This window comes from Phascolarctos cinereus, unplaced genomic scaffold, assembly GCF_003287225.1.
Source record: "Phascolarctos cinereus isolate Bilbo 61053 unplaced genomic scaffold, phaCin_HiC Scaffold_4;HRSCAF=312, whole genome shotgun sequence".
In the NCBI taxonomy this organism is placed as follows: Eukaryota; Metazoa; Chordata; class Mammalia; order Diprotodontia; family Phascolarctidae; genus Phascolarctos; species Phascolarctos cinereus.
Genome location: NW_027555847.1, coordinates 598155433 through 598177036, shown reverse-complemented (window position 1 = coordinate 598177036; position 21604 = coordinate 598155433). Strand labels below are relative to the sequence as shown.

Sequence of the window (21604 nt, the reverse complement as noted above, 5' to 3'; positions counted from 1 at the left end):
TTTTTCATCATAGGTTTAACGCCCTGCTTTCCAGTCCTGATAAGAGAAATTTCCCATTGTATAAACAACTGTGTTATCTATCTGCTTACTAAGGCTTCTCTAAAATCATAAATATGAAAAATCAGGCACTTTTAAAACTACTGCTATAAAAACTGAATGTGTTTGTTTGTGGAGGGAGGTCCTTAGGAAGTCAAAGCATCAACAGAACAGTTTTGAAAATCAATTTTAAAAAACATTATATTTGTTATTAGAGGCAAACAACACTGATTTGAATGTCACAAATAAGATATCTGTGTAAATATACATATATCAAGGACTACTAGAGAAAAATCTAGTTCAATTCTCTCTGTTCAGGAAGGAATTTGCCTAACCATTCAAGAATATTATCTTTTTTTAAAAAAATTAATTTATTTTACATTATCAACAATCACTTCCATAAGCTTTTGAGTTTTGAATTTTTCTCCCCCTCCCTGCCTACCTCCCTCCTCAAGAGGGCGCACAATCTGATATAGGCTATACATATACATTCCTATTAAACATATTTGCACATTAGTGATGTTGTAGGTGAGAATTAGAACCAACAGGAGGAACCACCAGAAACAGCAAACAAAACATAACAGAAGAAAAAAAAATAGCAAATAGTATGCTTCAATCTGCGAGGAATGTTATTTTTTTTATTTCAGATTTCCAGAGATCTTGATTCCATACTCTGGCTTGAAAAATGAAGTCTTCTCTAGACAAATGGTGTTAGAGAGTTTTATCACTGGTAGCACCAGAAGTCCTTTCTGATATTTAATTTATTCAATTCAAGAAACATTTATTAAATGACTACTAGAGCTATGGATTTAGGAATATAAAACTGAAAAAGTCCCTGACCTCTAGGAGCTAACACTTTACTATGGGGATACAAAACATACATAGAGTAAAATAAAGTAATTTGAGGATGGTATACCAGTAACAATGGTTGAGTTGGCACCTGAGTCTTGTAGGGGTTCCAAGAGGTGGAAATGAGGAGGGAGAGCATTCTAGGCATGGAGACTGCTCCTCTGTGAGAAAAAATAATGTGGATTTGGTGGAATGGCTAGTAGTTCAGTTTGCCTGGAACACAGAGGTTTTGATACGAAATAATATGAAGTAAGGCTAGAAATGTAGAATATGACAGATTATGGAGAGCCAGGTGTAGGAATTTTTATTTTCTCCTAGAAGCAATGGGGAACCTATGAAGGTTTTTCAGCAGGGGAGTGCCCAGATTAGACTTTCCTGGGCCTTAGGGAGATTGTTTTGTAAGCCACATGAAGGCCAGGTTCAATTAGAGACAGAGAAGCAGAGACAGAAAGGTGACAGACAGACAAACAGGGTAAACTTAGACTAATCAGGATGCTGTTTGAAAATTTCAAGAGACAGGTGAGAAGGCCTGAACTAATTTAACTTCTCTTTCTGGAGTTAAAGGTCAACTGATCAGTATCTTCATTACAATAACCCTTTATACAAATAAATTATTAAGTCACATCCATGGTCTTTTTTTCTCCCTCTACAATAAATCATATTAAATTCAGTGTCACTGTTCTCTCTAAATAAAATGTGAAACATGATAGCCTAATAAGAAATAACATATCCTCTCATATATTTGGAAGCTCTAGTGACAGCAGATAAACTGAGTAATAAAATATTTAGTTTAAAAAGCTGGAGAACTACCGTTAATTCTCATATGATGTCTACAGGTATAGTGATTTTTATAACAGATCAGTGTGCTTCTCTTCAAACTCACAGAATACACCAATAACCAAAATTCTATCCATTAAAAATTTAAAGTGAATTTAATTAAATAATTAAATAAATATTATTTATTATAGCATTATATAAATTACTATTTATTCAAATTTAGAATTTTAACCATTTCTTTTCAATAAGTCAATAATTCAATAAACACTTCTTATGTTCCAACTTTGTGCCAACTGCTGTGGCAGGCACATGAGATACAAAAACACTCCTACTCTGCTCCTCTTATAAAAAGTCCTTGTCCTCAAAAAGCTTGCATTCTATCAGGGTAAACAACAAGAACACACAAAATAAGTGCTCTCTTTTCAATTAAAATATTTTTACAATTTCTTCCCTAATCATTTCATGTTAATCAATTTTCTCTCTTTAATGATCTACCTTCTACTCTTAAAAGGCATATTCCAACAAAATAAGTTAATTCATTTTTAAATACATTCTTCTATCACATCATTATGGTTAGAGGAGAGAATGCATCTTGAGTCAATTTTAATTTTACATAATGTTACTATTTATATAATAAGGTAACAGAACCAAATTTTAGAAATAGAAGAGTCTTTGGTGATAATTCTATTTAACCTTCTTGATTTACATATGAGGAAACAGATATCTTTTATGATGCCACATACAGAATGCTGGATTTGGAGTGGGATGTCATGGGTACACCCTATATCTGCCACTTACTACCCAGACTTAACTAATGAACATTTCTGGGCATGTATAAAACATCTACAAAATGAGGAACTGCAGGGATGACTTTTAAGGTTGCTTCTAGCTCTAAAGCTATGATTCCATGATTTTTTTCTCCAATTCTAAATTTATTATCCACATGGTAGCATATCATACCCCTAAGAACCATTTAATCACATTTTTTGGACTGAATGAATAGGAATTTCCAACCTCTCATTAATGATTTAAAATTTATTATGATTTTTTCAGACTACTTGTTATGTTGGAATATGAGATAATAAAGGGGAAAAATATTACATTAATATAATTCTGATTTTAGAGAAAAGGAAGATTTGTCAGCCAGACTATATTACTGAATGTTACTCTGAATAAATCAGCCATTTTTAGAGGTGGATTCACTATTTTAGATCAGAAGAAGAAATGGACTTAGAGGACCAAGGGAATAGTAGAATGGAATTGTGTGGTGGTCCAGCAGAATATTTCTAGAGGCAGCTCAGAATACTGGAAAGAACATTGGCTGTGGAATAATATGACCTGGGTTAACATCTTTCTATTCTTTTCACTGCCTCTGTCACTTCATTTCTGTGGACCTTAATTTATTCTATTATAAGATAAGGGGGTAAGCCTTAGGGATTGTGAAGATCTCTTTCCATTCTAATCCTGAATTGAATCAGAGGCTACTGTAATGAAGGGTTTTTGAACCAAAACAGGAAATCTTAGGTGGGTATTTATCATTTCTGCATGGAGCTGAAGCCTGAATCTCTGAACCTGCTGGTATTGCTTGGGGGTATTATCAGAGCAAGGCTTGGCTGACAGTATTCAGCCCACAAAAACCCTTAAATTGGAAACTGTCTGGTTACTCCCATATAAAATTTCAGTATTAATCTAACTGTTTTCTTATAATTTGAAATAAATTTGTTCAAGGAAGACCTTTAACGCCTAAGTCTGATGTTTTCCTCCAAAGGTCATGAGTTCATGAAGCACATGAAATAAGCATACTAGAAAGGAAGAAATGTCCTCAGTCTACACATGAAGTTGAGAAAAGGGGAGGGCTCAAGGAAGAAAAGGCAGAAAGAGGTATCACAGAGATAAACACAAGAGTGTTCTTAGACTTTTAATCTAGATGAGGAATTAGTGGAATATAACTTCCTTACCTAGATAAAATAGAATTTGGAATTCCAAGGAATAATACAAAGTGAATTTCTCTATATAACATATCATTATATTTACACATTTTCAAAATAAGCTATTTTCCTATATTATCCCTCATACCACTGTAGCATTTGATCTGCCAAAAACAAAATAAAAATAAAAATGATTTGAAAGATGAGAAATTGCCATTCCCTCTGTCCATGAAAATCACATAAGATAGGATATGCTACTATATAGCCTTATAATGTGAATATCAATGCTATTTTAGAATCATTATGACCTATTATTTGGAGTCAAATATAGCTTCCTTGTTAATTAAACATAATTTCAAAAGGTGAGTCACAAAACAAAAAAAAATTTCCTCACGAATTAGCAAAAATTGGCCAAGAAAAAAGGTTTCAGGATCAAAAATCCAAGATAAGTAAAGTATCAATGTTACACTTTGTTGGAGGAAAGACAGGTCACATAGAGATGAATCTGTATACATTGCAATAATACTTTAATGATTTTATTAAAATATATTTATTTTCTTGGTAATATGTTTATGAATACACTCACTGAACTAAAATATGACATATGATATCATTCTTTTAATAAAAATAATCTAAAGTTCATGTAGAGACATATGGATATGTTTGATAGTTCCTGGATCTATGAATAATATGTGTACTCTTTTCACTGACTCAGACAACCCTCTATGTAGTCTTTGAGAGCTGCTATGGCTAAGAAATTCATCACTGTGGCCAATATTATTTCAAGATTTGAAGCCACACAACACTATCAGAAGAATAGTGATAATAAAAAATATGGTTCTTTGTTTTAGGAAGAAGCTGGGATCATAATTTTTTATAATTTCTCAAAGGTAATCCATTTCCTTTTCCTCCTCCCTTATAATTTTGATCTCAACTCACTGTCCATTTGTAGTGTAATGCTATAGATTCCAAACAATTAAACCGACAATCACACAGAGGACAACTGAAAGGTGCATGGGGGTGTGTAAGCAAGCAGAAACCACATTACAAACAGAATTAAAAAGGAAAAGTAGAGGAAAGGATATCATTAAAGAAATGCATAAGCTAAAAAGAAGATGGGGTCAACACATGGCAAGATTGGATCCCTAGCATTTTGGCGGTACTCATGGCAAACTTTCTGGGAGGCTATACACTGGAAATATACAACAAAAGCTGGGTAAACATTCATGGACTGTAATCCAATCTAACTGCTGTTTAAAAAACCCCCATATCAATAAAAGCACAGAACTATTTGAGTATTTATAGATTTAACTGTGTAACAGCAAACAAACAATAATCATTTATTAAGAGTCTATGTAGGCATCTATTACAGGTGTTAGGGATACAAATACAAAAAAATGAAATAATTTCTCCTCTCAGGAGATCACATGTTTGTTATATTATTCACACAAAATATACATAATCATCCATAAGTATATGTATGTACATTATATAGTAAGTTCTCTGCATACACATAGAATTTCCTCCACATATATAAAGTTTCCAGAAGTTCCTTATACCAGTGGTGGCAAACTGAAATAGAAATGTGAGCCACTAAACCCTATATAAGCATCCCTATAGGCTGCATTTTCACTTAGAAAATCACATATTAACATTATCAATGTTCCATTGGTTTTTTTTTATTGATTTTGTTAGACATTTCCTAATTAGATTTAAATTTGGCTTGGGCAGCACTCAGTGGGGCCAGAAGTGTGTTTGTCTCCTGTGCCTTGTGCCAATGAAACCACAGGACCACTACCACCACCACCACCACCACCACAACAACAAAACCCAAAAGACTAAAAAAAAAAATAAACAGTTACATTGAGGCCAGTTCCATCAAGTACAGAATGCTGTGTCAGTCAACAAACATATTTATTAAGCACCTACTATGTGCCAGGCACTAGGCTGAGCACCAGAGACACAAAGAGGCAGAAAATTGTTTCTGTTTTCTTAGAGTTTATAGCCTACAACATACAAACAACATTGTACAAACAAGCTATACACAGGATAAATTGTAGATAATTAACAATGAGAAGGCACTGGAATTAAGGGGGATCAGGCAATTTCCAGTGAAAATTAGATCTACAGTCAGGAAATGGAGTTTCTTGTGAGAGGAACAGCAAGAAGGTCAGTGTTACTCGATGGCAAGGTATATGGGTAGATATACCTCCTGCCATGTGTAAAAAGCAGAACACTGGAAAGGTGTGTGTGGGCAGGTTATGAAGGATTTTAGACACCAAATAGAGGATTTTACATTTGATCCTGGAGGTGATAGGGAGCCATGGGAATTTATTGAGTAATAATAATGACAACAGGTATGAAAAAGTTTATATCATAAAGTGTTTATCATACCTTCATATCATTTTATCTGACTTCAACCTTCATAGAAATTTTTAAAAGGATCAGAAGGGAAAGGGAAAGAAAAGGGAATAAGGTATGATACAAACTTCAGTTATGGCACAAAACTTTAAGGTTTACAAAGTGCTTTCACATATAATCATTTTACGCTCACAATAACACTAGCAGGTGGGTACTATTTTTCTCTCCATTTTACAGATGAAGAAATTGAAGCAGACAGAGTTTATGTGACTTGCGCAGGCTCACACAGCTAGTGAGTGTCTGAAGCAGTATTTTAATTCCAGTTTTTGAGACTCTGAGTCTAGCCCTCTGTTCCCTGTACCTACACTTAGGGGGCTGAGGGATGACAAGGTCAGATCTGTCCTTTAAGAACTCTGAAAGCTGAGTGGAAGATGGATTAGTCTAGCCATAAGAGAATCAGTGCCTTCACACCAGGGTGATGGTAGTATCAGAGCACAGAAGGAGGTTTATTTGAGAGACTTTATGAAGGTAAAATTGAAAGGCCTTGGGTATGGGAGACGAGTGAGACTGAAAAGTTGAGGTTGACATCCAAGCTTTGAGCCTGGGTGACTGAGAGGATGCCCTCAATAGTAAGAGGGAAATGGGGCAGCGAGGTGGCGCAGTGGATGGAGCACCGGCCCTGAAGTCAGGAGATCTGAGTTCAAATCTGACCTCAGACCAAACACTTGACACTCACTAGCTGTGTGACCCGGGCAAGTCATTTAACCCCAATTGTCTAGAAAAAAAATAGTAAGAGGGAAGTTAGGAAGAGAGAAACGTTCTGGGGAAAATGAACAATTCAGTTTTGGACTCACTGAGTTTAAGATTTCTACTACGGGACATTCAATTTGAGGTGACCAGTGGGCAATTGGAGATGTGAGACTGAAGGTCAGCAGAGAGGTTGGGGCTAGATAAGTGGATTTGAGAATCATCAGCACTGAGGTAATAATTAAATCCATGGGAGCCAATGAGATTATCATGTGAAAGTATAGAAGGAGAAAAAAAGTGAAGAGGATCTAGGATGGAAATACATGTGTCATTTCAATACAACCTAGTTACTTACTTTAGAAATCATAGTGGAGGTTTTTGTTTGTTTGTTTTGTTTTTGTAGTTTTAAAGTAGGGCAATCAGCCGAATAACGGAAATGGCGATAGTTGAAAGAAAACTGAAGTCTATTCCTTTCCTACCTGCTCAGAATCACTGTATTAGGATCACAGATCTACAACTACAAGGAGCCTCAAAGGCATCTTGTCTCCCTCAGTTTTTACTTTTACTGCTGAAGAAACAGAGGCCCAACGAGGTTAAGTGACTTATCAAGGTCAAACAAGTGATAAAATGTCAGAAGTAGGATTTGAACTAGAGTCTTGGGAATATATCTTTATATCTATCTGTATTTCAATGTAATTTTTTTGTAATCTTATTATTTTATTTTATTAATTTAAAAATATTATTTTGAGAAGGGCCTCATAGGCTTTAACAAGATTACCAAAGGAGTACATAATGCACAAAAAAAGGTTAATAACTTTTATGCCATTGTGAAGCAAAAGAGTATTATTTTAGTATGAAGGTCTTTTAAATTATCCTTCATTAGTTTTTTCCACTTGTTACTGTTCTGCCTCACAAACAAATAATTCTGTGCTAAATATAAATTCTAGAGAGTACTTTTATTGCATTTCATCCTAAACTTAAACTCTGACAAAGCCTATAACATTTTTATTGCCATAACAAAATGTGTTTAAATTTGAGTAATTTTATTTGAGTTAAATTTTGAAATTTTAACTTACAAAATGATATAACAGGCCTCAGCAATTAAATCTGCTGAAAATAGACTGCCTATATATATATATATATATATATATATATATATATATATATATATACACACACACACACACACATGTGTGTATATATATACACACATACACACACATATATTATATATATAACACTATATATACATATATATATAAACCTTCTCTCTTAATCTTATGTTTTTTGAAAATGCAGTAAAAAAATAAATTTGAAGTACTTGTGATTTAAATTGTTTTAATGTATTTGAAGTGTCTTTTTGGTTTTTACTCATTAGATTTAAAAAATGAATGTAAAAATATACTTTCACTTCTTACCTAGGTGGATAGAGCACTGGGCCTAGAGTCAGGAAGATCTGAGTTCAAATCCAGTCTCAGATGATTGCTAGGTGTGTGACACTAGGCAAGTCATTTAACCTCTGTTTACTTTAGCTTCCACATCAGTAAAATGAGGGTAATATTCATACTTACCTTTCAGGATCAAATTAGATCCCCTTCTATTTTCCTACTCTTTCTGATCCTTTTAAAAACTTTTATGAAAGTTGAAGTCAGATAAAACATTATGATGGTACGATACAAAATTAAAGGTTAAATGACCCAAATTTTTATTATTTTTTTAAAAGAAAATCAACTACAAAATTAGCCTTTCTCTTAGAAGAGAAAATGTCTATAAGTACAATGACCACAGATGTGAGTAAATGGATTTAATTATAGGTTTAGAATACATGGTTTGAACAGGACTGATGAATAATACCAAAGATCAAAACAATGGGTCTAAAAAAGGAAGAAAAAGTTAAGAAATACAAAAGGGAAAAAATCCAATGACAGTTCTAAACTTTGTCCTTTGCAACTAATAGGGAATCTTTCTTTTTTTTTTTATTTGTGGGGAGGCAATGGGGTTAACACAGCTACTAAGTATAATGTGTCTGCAGTGGGATTTGAATTTAGGTCCTTCTGACTCCAGGACAAGTGTGCTACCCATTGAGCCACCTATCTGCCCCTAGAAAATCTTTTGAAACTATCATTTGTGATGTACAGTAGGAATTAAGTCTAGATTTCCTTTTCTAACTCTCTGGCTACCACTTCTTTTGTTTATACAGTGTGGCAAATTTGTGTCAGTCCAGGAGACCCAGTTCCCAAATATGGTTATTTGTTTATATCTGTTTGTTTGTTTTTTAGATAAATTTTAGAAAATAATCCTTTGGGTTTGCCTCGGAACCAAACTGGCTAAACAACTCAGCCTCTAGAAAAAAACCAAGAAACATTTACTTTTGAGAGATAAGATTTCTATATTCTATATCTTTTTATCATTGACTTACTGATCCCAAGAATATAATGGTGTACCAAAATCTTAACGCAGTTTTAATCTTTAATAATTTTTGAAGTAATTAAAATTTTTATTTAAAAATAATTTTAAAGTTGTTTTTTGTGAGTTTTAAGCATTTTTACTTCTGAAGTTGTTAAAATTTAGAATGGCACTAAGAGTTTTGGGACACCCTATTTATGTTTCCAAAATAGCAATGGTGGTATTTGCCATTAGCATCACAATTTTGGATAGATACACTTCAAATTTTGGAAAAAGTAAAATTTATTGTTTCCTATCTTGATGACTACAAACATGCCTTTGTTACAGCCTATCACCCCTAATGGTTATGTATAGTCTATATATCTTATTTTGTATCTGTCTTCTCAGCTAAACTCCTTGAAACTATCGACACTAGGTCCCTCCATTTTTTCTGTCAGTGCAGTGTATACAGCACTAGCCCTGGAGTCAGAAGATCTGAGTTCCAGTATCTTAGACCTTAGACACTTACCAGCTGTGGGGCCTTGGAAAAGTCATTTAACCTCTGTTTGCCTGAATTTCCTCATCTGTAAAATAAAGATAATAATAATAATAACACCTACCTAGCATTTAACCAGGGCAATGACCTTTTTCTCATTGTTACTACTCTTTCCTCTCTGGGTGTATGACTCTCTTGGTCCTTCTACCTTTCTAACCGTTCCTCAGTCTCCTTTGCTAGATCTTTCCTCTATCACATGTACAGTAACTGTGGGTATCCTAAAGACTCTATCCTAGGCCCTCTTCTCTTTTCTCTCTACATTGATTTACATGGTAATCTCATTAGCTCCCATGGGTTCAATGATCATTTTTATGGTTATCATTCCCAGATCTATATGTCTAGCCCTAGTTTCTCTTTTGGGCTCCAGGCACATATCAACAACTGCCTACTGGATATTTCAAACTGGAAGTCCTATTGGCTTCTCAAATTCAGCATGTCCAAAATAGAACTCATTATATCTCATCCACAACCTATCCCTGTCCCTCTAATAGTAGAGGGTAAAAATACAAAATCCCAATTCCTACCAAAATCCCAGTCATCCGGGTTTACAACCTCAGCATCATACTAAACTTCTTATGTTTGCTTACCCCATTTATCCAATCAGTCACCAAATCTTGTCATTTCTCCTTCCATAATATTTTCATAAATAGTTTTCTCTCTATTAATAGTCACTTCCCTAATTCAGGCTTTTATCTCTTCATTTCTAGATAATCGCAATAACCCAATAACTGGCTTCCCTGCTTCAAGAATCTCCCCACTCTAATCTGGAAGGAAAGATGTAATACATTTATTAGGTGCCTATTATGTGCCAGACACTGTGTTAAGCTCTGGCGATATCCATATGAAAGAGAAAGACAGTTCGGGCCCTCAAGTAATTGACAATCTAAGGAGGAAGAAAGATAACATACAAAAGAAAGTTGAAAGGGAAGGTGGGGTGAGGAAGAAGGTATCTGGTATGGAGTTCAGTCCCAAAATTTTGAACTTGAAAATGAAGAGATGGCTGATCTGAGAGCCTTCTTTAAATGGGGGCTTTGAGAAGACTTCTTTGCTCTACCCACTCCACACCCCCAGCCTTCCAATCAAAGGGGTGGAGGATAATGAGGGTACTGATGAGGAATAAATACCAAGTTGTAAATGTTTTTCTGCAAGTGCACATCTGACCTCCTATTGAATAAATTTAATTGTTCTTTATTATCTCTAGGATTTTTAAAAAAATAAACTCCTTTGTTTGGCATTTAGAGCTGTTCTAAACTTGGTCCCTTCCTTCCTTCCTTCCTTCCTAGTCTTCTTACATGTTACTTCCCTGTCTAAATTCTATGGTCCAGTCATATTATGTCATTCACACATGACATTCCAACTCCTATCTCGCAGCCTTTATAATGACACAGTACAGTATTTGGCACATAGTTGTTCATCTTTAGTTTTTGAAGAGAAATTATGGGGTGATTTCTTGACTTGTGCATGAATTGGATTTTAGGCAGAGTTGTACAAAATCATCAGCCTCCCTCTCTCTTCCAGAGACACTGAAGCCTAGTGGCAAGAAAAATTCAAGACAACTGGTGACAGCCCAGGATGCAGTGATGACTCTGGCATCTTCAATGTCTGATCGAGCTATAAGAGTATCATAGCACCTGCTTCAGCTGTCTTCATGGCCACTGAAACAAATTATTCTCATCTGTCCATTCCACCAAGGGAAGTCTTCATATGCTTGGGGTAGACATTCCCCTAACTCAGCAATGAGTTTGAGGCCTGTTGGTTCCTCTCAACCTAGTTTAGCCTGAGTGGTACTATAAAAATGCTTATTCTCTCTCCCTTCCTCCCTGTGCTCAGAGTATTCTCTGTCATTTCTAATGCCTAGAATCCCTTATTTCTTTTAAAAGCTTGCTCAAGCACAGTCTTTTGGAAGATCCCTTTGCTGGTTCCCCTGCCTACCCACTTACCCCAGGTTCTATCCCCTTCCCTTCTGTGGTTACCTTTCATTTACTTTGTTTGTATTTTCTATTAACCTGTTAATGTACATATTGTTTTCCCATGGAAATATAAGCTTCTTCGGAGTGAAGGCTTGTTCTTTTTCTTTATATTTCCAGTGCTTAGCACACTACCTGGCACTTGGTAAGAACTTAATCAATGCTTGTTGATTAATTCTTAGCTTCCTAAATATATCACTAAATGAGTAAGAACCTCATACTTCTTACTTACATTTACATTTTCATAATTTTTCAGATAGTTCCTTCTCCAACTACATGCTCTTGCATTACATCACGTTACATTACATTACATTGCCCATGCATTTGTGACCATTATGTATTCCTTCTTTGGCATACTGAGTACTAGTATGTGTTTTGGTCTATGGGAGTAGGACGATAAAAAATGGTGGCAATGATTCTACTTTTTTCTCAATCTCCCTTGGACTCCAACAGTATTGGTGTTTAAAACAAAGGAACTCACTAATATAGGACTATGCCAGACCTATGTTCTCAGTCTCTCTTCATAGAATCAAATAATTTTAGAATTAGAAGGAACCTCAGAAGCAATTACGTTCAATTTATACCTGAAAGAAATCCCTATTCAAGATAACATACCCAACCAATGGTCATTCAACTTTTGCTAGAAGACCTCTAATGAGGTAATCCACAACCTTCTGGGGAAGCCCATTCAACTTTTGGAGCTCTTTTAGCTCTAACTGTTTCTCCTTATTCGGGCTCAAATTTTCTTCATTGAAACTTTCACCCATAACTCTTGGTTCTTCTCTCTGGGGTCAAATAGAACAAATCCAATCCCTTGTTTAAATGACACAACAGCTCTTCAAATACCAGAACAGAGGAAACCTATATCACATGAGTCTTCTCATCTACAGGCTAAACATCTCCAACTAATAGAATCAAAGGATTATAGATGAAGAGCTAAAAGGTACCTCAGCAGTGATGTGGTCCAACTTTCTCATTTTTACAGATGAAGAAACAGAGGCTTACCCATCATCATACAGTTAAAAAATGTCAAAGGCTAGAACTAAACATTTAGTCTTCTTGCCCTGAGTCCAACATTCTATTTTGCCACATTGTTCCTTCAGCTGATTTCATTAGATGTGTACTCAATACCCTTTACCATTTTGGTTGACCTGCTCTGCCCTTCCTTAACTGTGACATCTAGAACTAAACTATAGTACCTAGAGATATAATGAATACATATACAAAAAAGGTAAACTACCAGGGAAAATCTTAATATTAGATAAAAAAACTCAAAACTTTCCACAAGGAAAAAATCTATAATAATAAGCTTAAAACCCACAGACCAATCAATCAACACTTATTAAATACTTTCTATGTTTCAAGGCCTGGGCTAAGTGCTAGAGATATAAAGACCAAAGTGAAACAGTCTTTGACCTTAAAGAGCTTATATTCTAATGGAGAAGTACTATGTGCAAATATAAATATAAACAGAATATATGTAAAAGTAATCAAGGTTAATTTTGGCAGAAAGGAAATTAGATGTTAGAGGGATCAGGAAAGGCTTCATGTAGAACAAGGGTTTTTAACATTTTTGTGTGTGTCATGGACTCCTATGGCAGTATGTTGAAAATATAACCTTTTCCAGACTATACCACTCTTTAAATATATATTTAAGAAGAATGCTTTTAAATGCATAAAATAAAATACATTGGATTACAAAGGAAACCAAATATATTGAAATGTATTTATCAATATATATCCAAATCTTCCTAAGGTTTTTTAAAATTATGATTAAAAAATTATGATTAAAAAAACCCAATAACACATAATGATAAAGCCCTTCTGATGAATTGGCAAGTAGAACCCTCAAAGCAGAACCCAGGGAGGGAGGAGGAGAAAAGATCCTTTATGTGGACCTACTGGTATTATAACACCCAATAGGCACACATGCTACAGAGGGAAAGTAGCCCGAAGTCTTCTCAGGGGGCCCCTTCTGCACTGCAGTTATGATGGCAAAGTGGTAGAAAAGGTGGCAGAGATGGCTAAGACTGTCTACATGATGCTAAAATAATGAATAATCAAAAGAAAAATTTTGCTAACTGATTTAATGGATATTTTAATTTAAAGAGTTTCTTACAGTGAGAGGTAATGCTTTTTTTATCTTCACAGAAATGCACAGGATTTCTAATGAAGCAAACTTGAGCTATTAAAATGCAAGTATGCTATGTAAGCATCTATTTCCTAGTAGAATAAAAGAAAGCATCCTCTAATTGCAATAAAAATAATCTTTTGTAATAAGATCTACAAGGAAGTAACAGTAAGTATATATGAAGGTTATACAGGGCAAGGTCAAATATCACACAGACCATATACCTTGCTTCCTGAAAGTAGCTCTATTTATTGCCCAGTGTATTTATTAACCTACATAGTTTGGATTCTCTACAATCGAGCTAACTAGGGAACAAAACTAAGTAATTAATCATCAGTTGACTGAATACTATATATTAAATATGAAAGTATTTTCTAGTTATTATATATGTATATAAAGTAAAATTTCCTATTATGAAATAAATGATGAGATTCTACATCTTTCTTCCTAAAACTTAACTCAAAATAGATTTATCTAATCTTTTGCTGTGAGAAGCTCCCTTTATGTCACATCATAATGTGAGAATGCTAAGCCTGGCTCAAAACAAAGAAGATGCACAACATTATTTCCCAGAGAAAATCAGTTCAATTAAAAAAAAAACCAAGCAGAAATTCTCTTAGTCAGTCTATGTAATTAAAAATGAAAGTAAATCAATTTTGGAATGTACTCCACTTAAAATAAAATCTCTGACTGATATTTCAACTAAAAATTGAAACTGCAGATATACCACTGCCAATTAATTCCCTGGGGTTTTTCCTGGCACAGTGTTCTACAGGTACAATTCCCTGCTAGCAGTATTTATATTGGTTCAACCTTCACTCTAGATCATAGTTCCTTCTCTCATGCTTATCTCCAAAACTCTAGAGACATGAGAAGGGAAATCAAATTCACATCCATGATTTGTTCACTGACAAACAGATGAAAAGATTAGTAAACAAGTCCAACAATCATTTCGTTTTCAACATAACCTGGCCAAAACTTGTGGGGTAAGTTATGTATGACCGCTTGTTCAGAATGTTGTAAAGGACACTCCCGCTGGTAGAAATAGGACTACATAATTTTAAGATCCCTTTCCATATTTAATATTGTGTGATTCTTAGTTCATATCTACCTAGATCAAGGTAGTGCTTAGGTATCTTCTCTTTGGATTTTTCATGGAGATCAAATTAACTCTAAATAATTCTTAACCTTGAGAGCCCTGAGTAGATTAGTATAAATTCCGGAGGTCCTCCAAGATTTGGGTGTATTCCACTAATAACTAAAGGGTCTGGAGGTTCTCTAACCACTCCTTTTCCTATATCTTCTTTTTATATTTATTCATTTGGTTCAGCTCCACTTTCTTTGATAAACACTGCCTTCTACAATTGACCCAGTTCTTGACATTTATCATAACTTTTTTTTGCATCAAATATACACAAAAACTCCATTATTCACCAATGTGGGTATTCTCTCCAGTGAAGCAGATCAAAAACTTATTCTTACTTATCTATATCTAACTCGCATCTATGACCTTTTTTTCCCCCAGTAACTGCTTTTTTAAATTTTTTATTTTTAACATATGTTTTTAAAACTTTGAGTTACAAATTTTCTCCCTTCCTCCCTCCCCACCCACCCTCATTGAAAAGGCAAGCATCTCGATACAGGTTATAGATGTGTAGTCATGCAAAACACTTCCATAATAGTCATGTTGTGAAAAACTAAGTATATTTCCCTTCATCTTATCCTACCCTTCATTTATTCTACTCTCTCTTTGGACCCTGTCCCTCCTCAGAAGTGTTTGTTTTTGATTATTCTCCTCCCCCAATCTGCCCTCCCCTCTATCAACCCACTACTCTCTTGTCCCCTTCCCCCCTTATTTTCCTGTAGGGTAAGCTAGATTTCCATAACCCATTGTGTATGTTATTCCCTCCTTAAGCCAAATCCTATGAGAATAAGATTCACTCATTCCCTCTCAGCATCCCCCACTTCCCCTCCACTGTAAAAGCCTTTTCTTGTCTATTTCATGTGAGATAATTTACCCCATTCTCCTTCTCCCTTTCTCCTTCTCCCAGTATAATCCTCTCTCACCCCTTAATTTTATTTTCCAGATATCACCCCTTCATCTTCAACTCACCCTGTGCCCTCTATCTATCTATACATACATATAATTTTTTCCCTCCCACTACCCTAATACTGACAAAGGACTCATGAGTTACAAATGTCATCTTTTCATGCAGGAATGTAAACAGTTCAACCTTAATAAGTCTTTTATGATTTCTCTTTCCTGTTTACCTCTTCCATGTTTCACTTAAGTCTTGTATTTGAAAGTCAAATTTTATACTCAGCTCTGGTCTTTTCCTCAGGAATGCCTGAAAGTCCCCTATTTCATTGAATTTACCCTGAAGGATTATACTCAGTTTTGCTGGGTAGGTGATTCTTGGTTGTAGTCCTATCTCCTTTACCCTCTGGAATATGATACTTTGTGCCCTGTGGTCACTTAATGTAGAAGCTGCTAAATCTTGTGTTATCCTGATTGTGCTTCCACAATACTCAAAATTGTTTCTTTCTGGCTGCTTTCAATATTTTCTCTTTGACCTGGGAATTCTGGAATTTGGCTACAATATTCCTAGGAGTTTTCCTTTGGGGATCTCTTTGAAGAGGTGATCAGTGGATTCTTTCAATTTCTATTTTGCCCTCTGGTTCTAAAATATCAGGGCAGTTTTCCTTGATAATTTCCTGAAAGATGATGTCTATGCCCTTTCTTTGATCATGGCTTTCAGATAGTCCAATAATTTTTAAGTTCTCTCTCCTGGATCTATTTTCCAGGTCAGTTGTTTTTCTAATGAGATATTTCACATTTTCTTCTCTTTTTTCATTCTTTTGGATTAATGTTACAATGTCTTTATTTCTCAAATTGTCACTAGCTTCCAATTTCTCCATTCTAATTTTTAGGGAAGTATTTTCTTCAGTAAGCTTTTGAACTTCCTTTTACATTTGGCAAATTTTGTTTTATAGGTCATTCTTCTCCTTATTGGCTTTTTGGATCTCTTTTGCCATTTGGGTTAGGCTATTTTTTAAGGTGTTATTTTCTTCAGTATTTTTTGGGTCTCCTTTAGCACCACTCTTAGTTTTTCCTCTACTTCTCTCACTTGCTTCTCAAAATACTTTTTGAGCTCTTCCATGGCCTGGGGCCAACTCATATTTTTCTTGGAGGCTTTGGATGTAGGACCTTTGGCTTCATTGTCTTCTTCTGGTTGTACGTTTTGATCTTCTTTGTCACCAAAGTAAGATAATATAGTCTGACTCTTTTTGCACTGCTTGCTCATGATCCTGGCCAATTACTTGAGTTATAAACTCTTTGTTAAGATAGGAGTCTGTTTCCAGTGTGGAGAATGTACTGTCCCAAGCTTCAGGGGTTTTGCACAGCTGTTTTCAGAGATACTTCTAGGGACGTGTAAATTTTCAGTTCTTGCAAGGTGCTACGATCAAGGGCGAGGTGTTTACTCCTTTTCTGGCCTCTGCTCTGGTCTATAAGCTACCACAAGCTCTCTTTTCTGTCTTGGAACTATGAGGATTTTCTCTTCACAGCCACTACAAGCTCCACCATGCCAGCACTCCTGCTTGCCCCAGGACCGCCACCCAGAACTGTGACCCAGATCCAAGTATAGGCAAAGCAAGAGAATCCTGCACTAGCAGAGAGATCCCTGCAATCCCCCTCTGATTAGCCACTCGATTCCCCCTCACTCTGTGGGCCGGAAGCTCAGGAGGCAGCCGCTGCCCTGAGGGCTGTGCTCTGGAACTGGAGCTGAGACCCCTTGCTCCTCTCTCAGCACCGCAGAAACAGACTTTTCCCGCTGATCTTCTAAGTTGACTTTGGCGTTCCTGGGTTGAGAAGTCTAGAAACCGCTACAGCTGCCCGTGATTCAGTCTTCTGAAGCCTGCTCCAGGTTTGCTGTGGCCTGCGCACCCACGCCAAACTGCGCTCCTCTAACAGCATGGCGTGATATACTTTTCCAATCAACCCTCCATGTTGTCTTGCACTGGAAATTTGTTTCACTCTGTCTTTTTGTGGGTTCTGCTGCTTTAGAATTTGTTTAGAGCCATTTTTTATAGGTATTTGGAGGGGTCTGGGGGAGAGCTCAAGCAAGTCACTGCTTTTACTCCGCCACCGTGACTCCACCCCCCATCTTTGACCTTTCCCACTCCAACTGCAAAATATATTGTAATTACTATGCTAGAAACTTTCCTCATTTTCATTTTACTTTGACGGGTATCATCGGAGTATGTGGGCTAGCAATTTGCTCTTTCTCTCTCTCTTACTAAATGATAGGCCCGTCTTTTTTTTTCCCCCAGTCACACATTCCTCTGAAGACAATAGCAAAATTATTTATTAAAACTACTGAAACTTATTGTGTATCATATTAGACCTATTTAAGTCAATAGTTTAATTACTGTTTATAATATGTTTTGCAAAAATGGTCAAAGGAGATGACCAGGTAGTTTTCAAAAAAAGAAATCCAAGCTATCAACAACTATACAGAAAAAGAGGGATCCAAATCACTAATAATTTGAGAAGTGAAAATTAACCATTGATAAATGAGAAGTCAATAAAACTATCCCTATTGTACATTTTTTAAAAAAACCAAATCTTTCAATGCTTCAAATTAGGGTAATTTTACTAGCCTAGCAATTCAACTCAATTCAATTAAACAAACATTTATCAAGTATTTATTATGAGCAAATTACTGTCATAGGCATTAGAACACACTATAAATAAACATATTCTGTTCCATTAACTAAAGTTTTAGAAATATTTGGTCAAATCTACTGCCTTTGATTATTATTTAAATAAAGTACACTTAACTGATAAGTATACTAATGCTATAAAAATAAAGGAAGTCACACTAAAGTCACACTAAAAATAGCTGATAATGGACTATCATACACTGGAACCTTCTGTATGTAGCTCAACAGCAGTTAAGACATCAGTACAAAGTGGGAATAAAACAGCATAAGTACTCCTGTTTTGACTAAAATCATGTCATACTTCCAGCATCATAAGAGATTAATTTTACAAATTGGAGAATTGTAACAACCTATCACATAATTTCCTAAGCATTCTGGTAAACAGAAAAGGGAAGCTGAAAAGGAAAGCCTAGAGAAATAAAAAGTACTTTGGTTATCAGAAAAAGTAAGGAAAGAAAACAGAGTCTGGATAACACAAAGTAACACCAGGATTCAGAATTTTAAGGTTTTCAAAATAATGTACTTCCATGAAAAGTTTCAGCTTTGTCCTCATGTTGTTGCAGGACTTTTCATCCTTCTTCTCAGGAGATATGTTTGGATTCACAGTGCCATTAAGTGAAAGATGAAAAGTCATATTAACAGCAGGAATTTATAAAACTCTCTATGATATACTTATCTACTTCTAACCATCCTTTTAGAATAAAATGTACTAAACTGAAGGATCTGATACCTTTTAGTTTATGACACAGAAAAAGAATTTGTCACTGATATCATATCTTTTAAAGACTTTGTTCCCATTCACAATTCTGTCTCCCTTTTAAGAATGATAAAAATCACATGAAATTCTTGGTAGTTTAATAGACTATAATTGACCATAATGCTAAATGAACCACTGACATACAGAAGTAATAATATGTTAATATTTTAATAGACTGCAAAGTTCATACAAATCTTTTTTTTATCAGTTATGTTAGAGGGAAAATAATTATGATTTTAAATTATATCACCATTTAAAGAAAAAACTTGGTGCTACATATGAATGCTTCCAGCAATGCTAATGAACAGGTTTACAAATCCCAAGAAATTCTTCATTGGTTCATCTTTTGTAGCATATTGCTACTTATTATCTACTTGCCAAGAACAGAAGTTTTCACAATATAGGAATTAAAGTACATTTATGTGCAATGAATGAACCTGGTACAAAAGGGGAACTATAGAAACAATGAACAAGAAATTTCATCTTTCAGCTCTGGAGATTTTCTCTGGCCTTCCCCTATGCCTAGAAGTCCCAAATGAAATACTATCTTTTACAGGAAGCCTTTTCTAACTCTTCTCTTTTTTTTTTTTAAATGTACATAAAAGGAAGATTTACAACAGTAAAGATATATGCAACACAAATTCTAATAAATTCATGATGGGATCACACATGAGTATGAATCTAAATCAAGCTAACTTCTCTTAATTTTAGTGCCTTACCTCTGTTAATTATTTCCTACTTATCTTCTACATAGCTTGCTTAGTATATATTTGTTTGCATGTTGTCACCTTCATTAGATTGTAAGCTCCTTGAGGACAGGGACTGTTTTGTGCCTATTTTTGTATCCCCAAGGCTTAGCACATGCCTGTGCTAAGTAGGGACTTAATAAGTTTTTTTTTATTGATTGATTTTATAACATATAAAATCAGTAAGTTTCTCAATTTCATATTATGGTTCTGAGAATCTTTTTAAAATAGATCTTCTACCAGTCAAGTTTAATAACTTTTTGACTGTGCTGAGGATCTTTGCAAAGGTAGCAATACCATCCCACCTCCCACCAGCGATTAGCCTCTTTGAAATCCTCACATATAATACCAAGAACCAGGGATTCCAATTTGAAATCAACAAGAAACAAAAATATAGCTTCTGTATGAGGCCAGTCAGGTTACACATCCTCTTAGGATTCCAGGATACCCTATGGGGTTTGGGGCAGCTTTAATTGCCATTGGCTCAAGGGGCTCTATTCCCCACATTGTTAGGGGGCTAGTGACTAGTACTCCAGTTCCATTAACATTAATTAACTTTTACAATGGGGTATTTACAACTTTTCTTCTAACATTTACAACTTTTCTCCCTGGTATACTCTCCCCTATACCACACCTAGGTCTCTAGGCAAGTAGTTAGAGGAGTAGGCTCAACTTAATTAAATTCCTACATAGCCTGAGTCCCACCAAGTTCAGATCCCCCCCCAAAAAAAACCTAGTCTGCCAAATGACTCCTCATCTTTGAAGGTTCTCCTGAATTTTTGGGGTACTAATGCTGGGCCATCTGCAACACTGAACCTGGGTACAAATTCCTAAATCTCTCTGTTTTCTTCTGATCTTTTGACATATTCAAAGTCAGAGACTACTCCCTTCACCAGATGCCACGAGTAAAGGAGTTACTTAGATACTCAAGAAGCAAACAAGGCAAAGAAACTACACCTAAAGCTAACAGGCCTTCTTCAATACTTTTGGAGCCAACCAAATTGCTTCCTCTTCAACACACAGCTGAACAGAAACAGTTATGGAAAGTCCATGCAAGCTTCATACTCTGCTTTCCAAGGCATTTCCCTTACATATCAGGATTCTTCTGGAAGCAGGCTTCCCAATTCTCCATATGGAGAAATGCTGTTCCAAGTGTACTGCTCCTGGGCAAGACTCTCATCTCACAAACAAAACCCAACCTACTAAGAGATCTTCAATTCATTTCTTTCTTATCGGTGCATGGCCACAATGAGATAAGGGAGAAGATACCTTATTAATGCAGTCTTACGTCAATTCAGTTTAGTCTAATAGAATTGAGAGGTTTTAAAGTAAAACCAATAGACAAAAATGCAGAAATCTTATCATACTTAAAAATATAGTACCTTAAATAATACCACAAGAGGCTTACTCTAATTTGGAATGACGTTATTTCAATCATAATACAAACTAGGAAGCAACTTTCACAGAATGTGGTGCCACAGGGTACAGTCTTCAATCTCATTTTTTCTCACTCTGCAGCAAGTCCAGGTTTCTATTCATGAAAACTTTTAGGGTTAGAGCTATCATTATATTCCCTCCATTAGAGGCAGTTTATTAAAATGGAAAAATAAAATGCTTGTCATACAGTAAAATAAAACCT

General features: G+C 35.3%; 1 protein-coding gene across 9 annotated transcripts in view; it reads right to left on the bottom strand.

The window, feature by feature from the left end:
• The window catches only part of RIMS2 (regulating synaptic membrane exocytosis 2), a 539971-nt gene that overhangs the window by 32708 nt on the left and 485659 nt on the right, over window positions 1–21604 (bottom strand). The gene's annotated exons all lie outside the window — the stretch shown is intronic.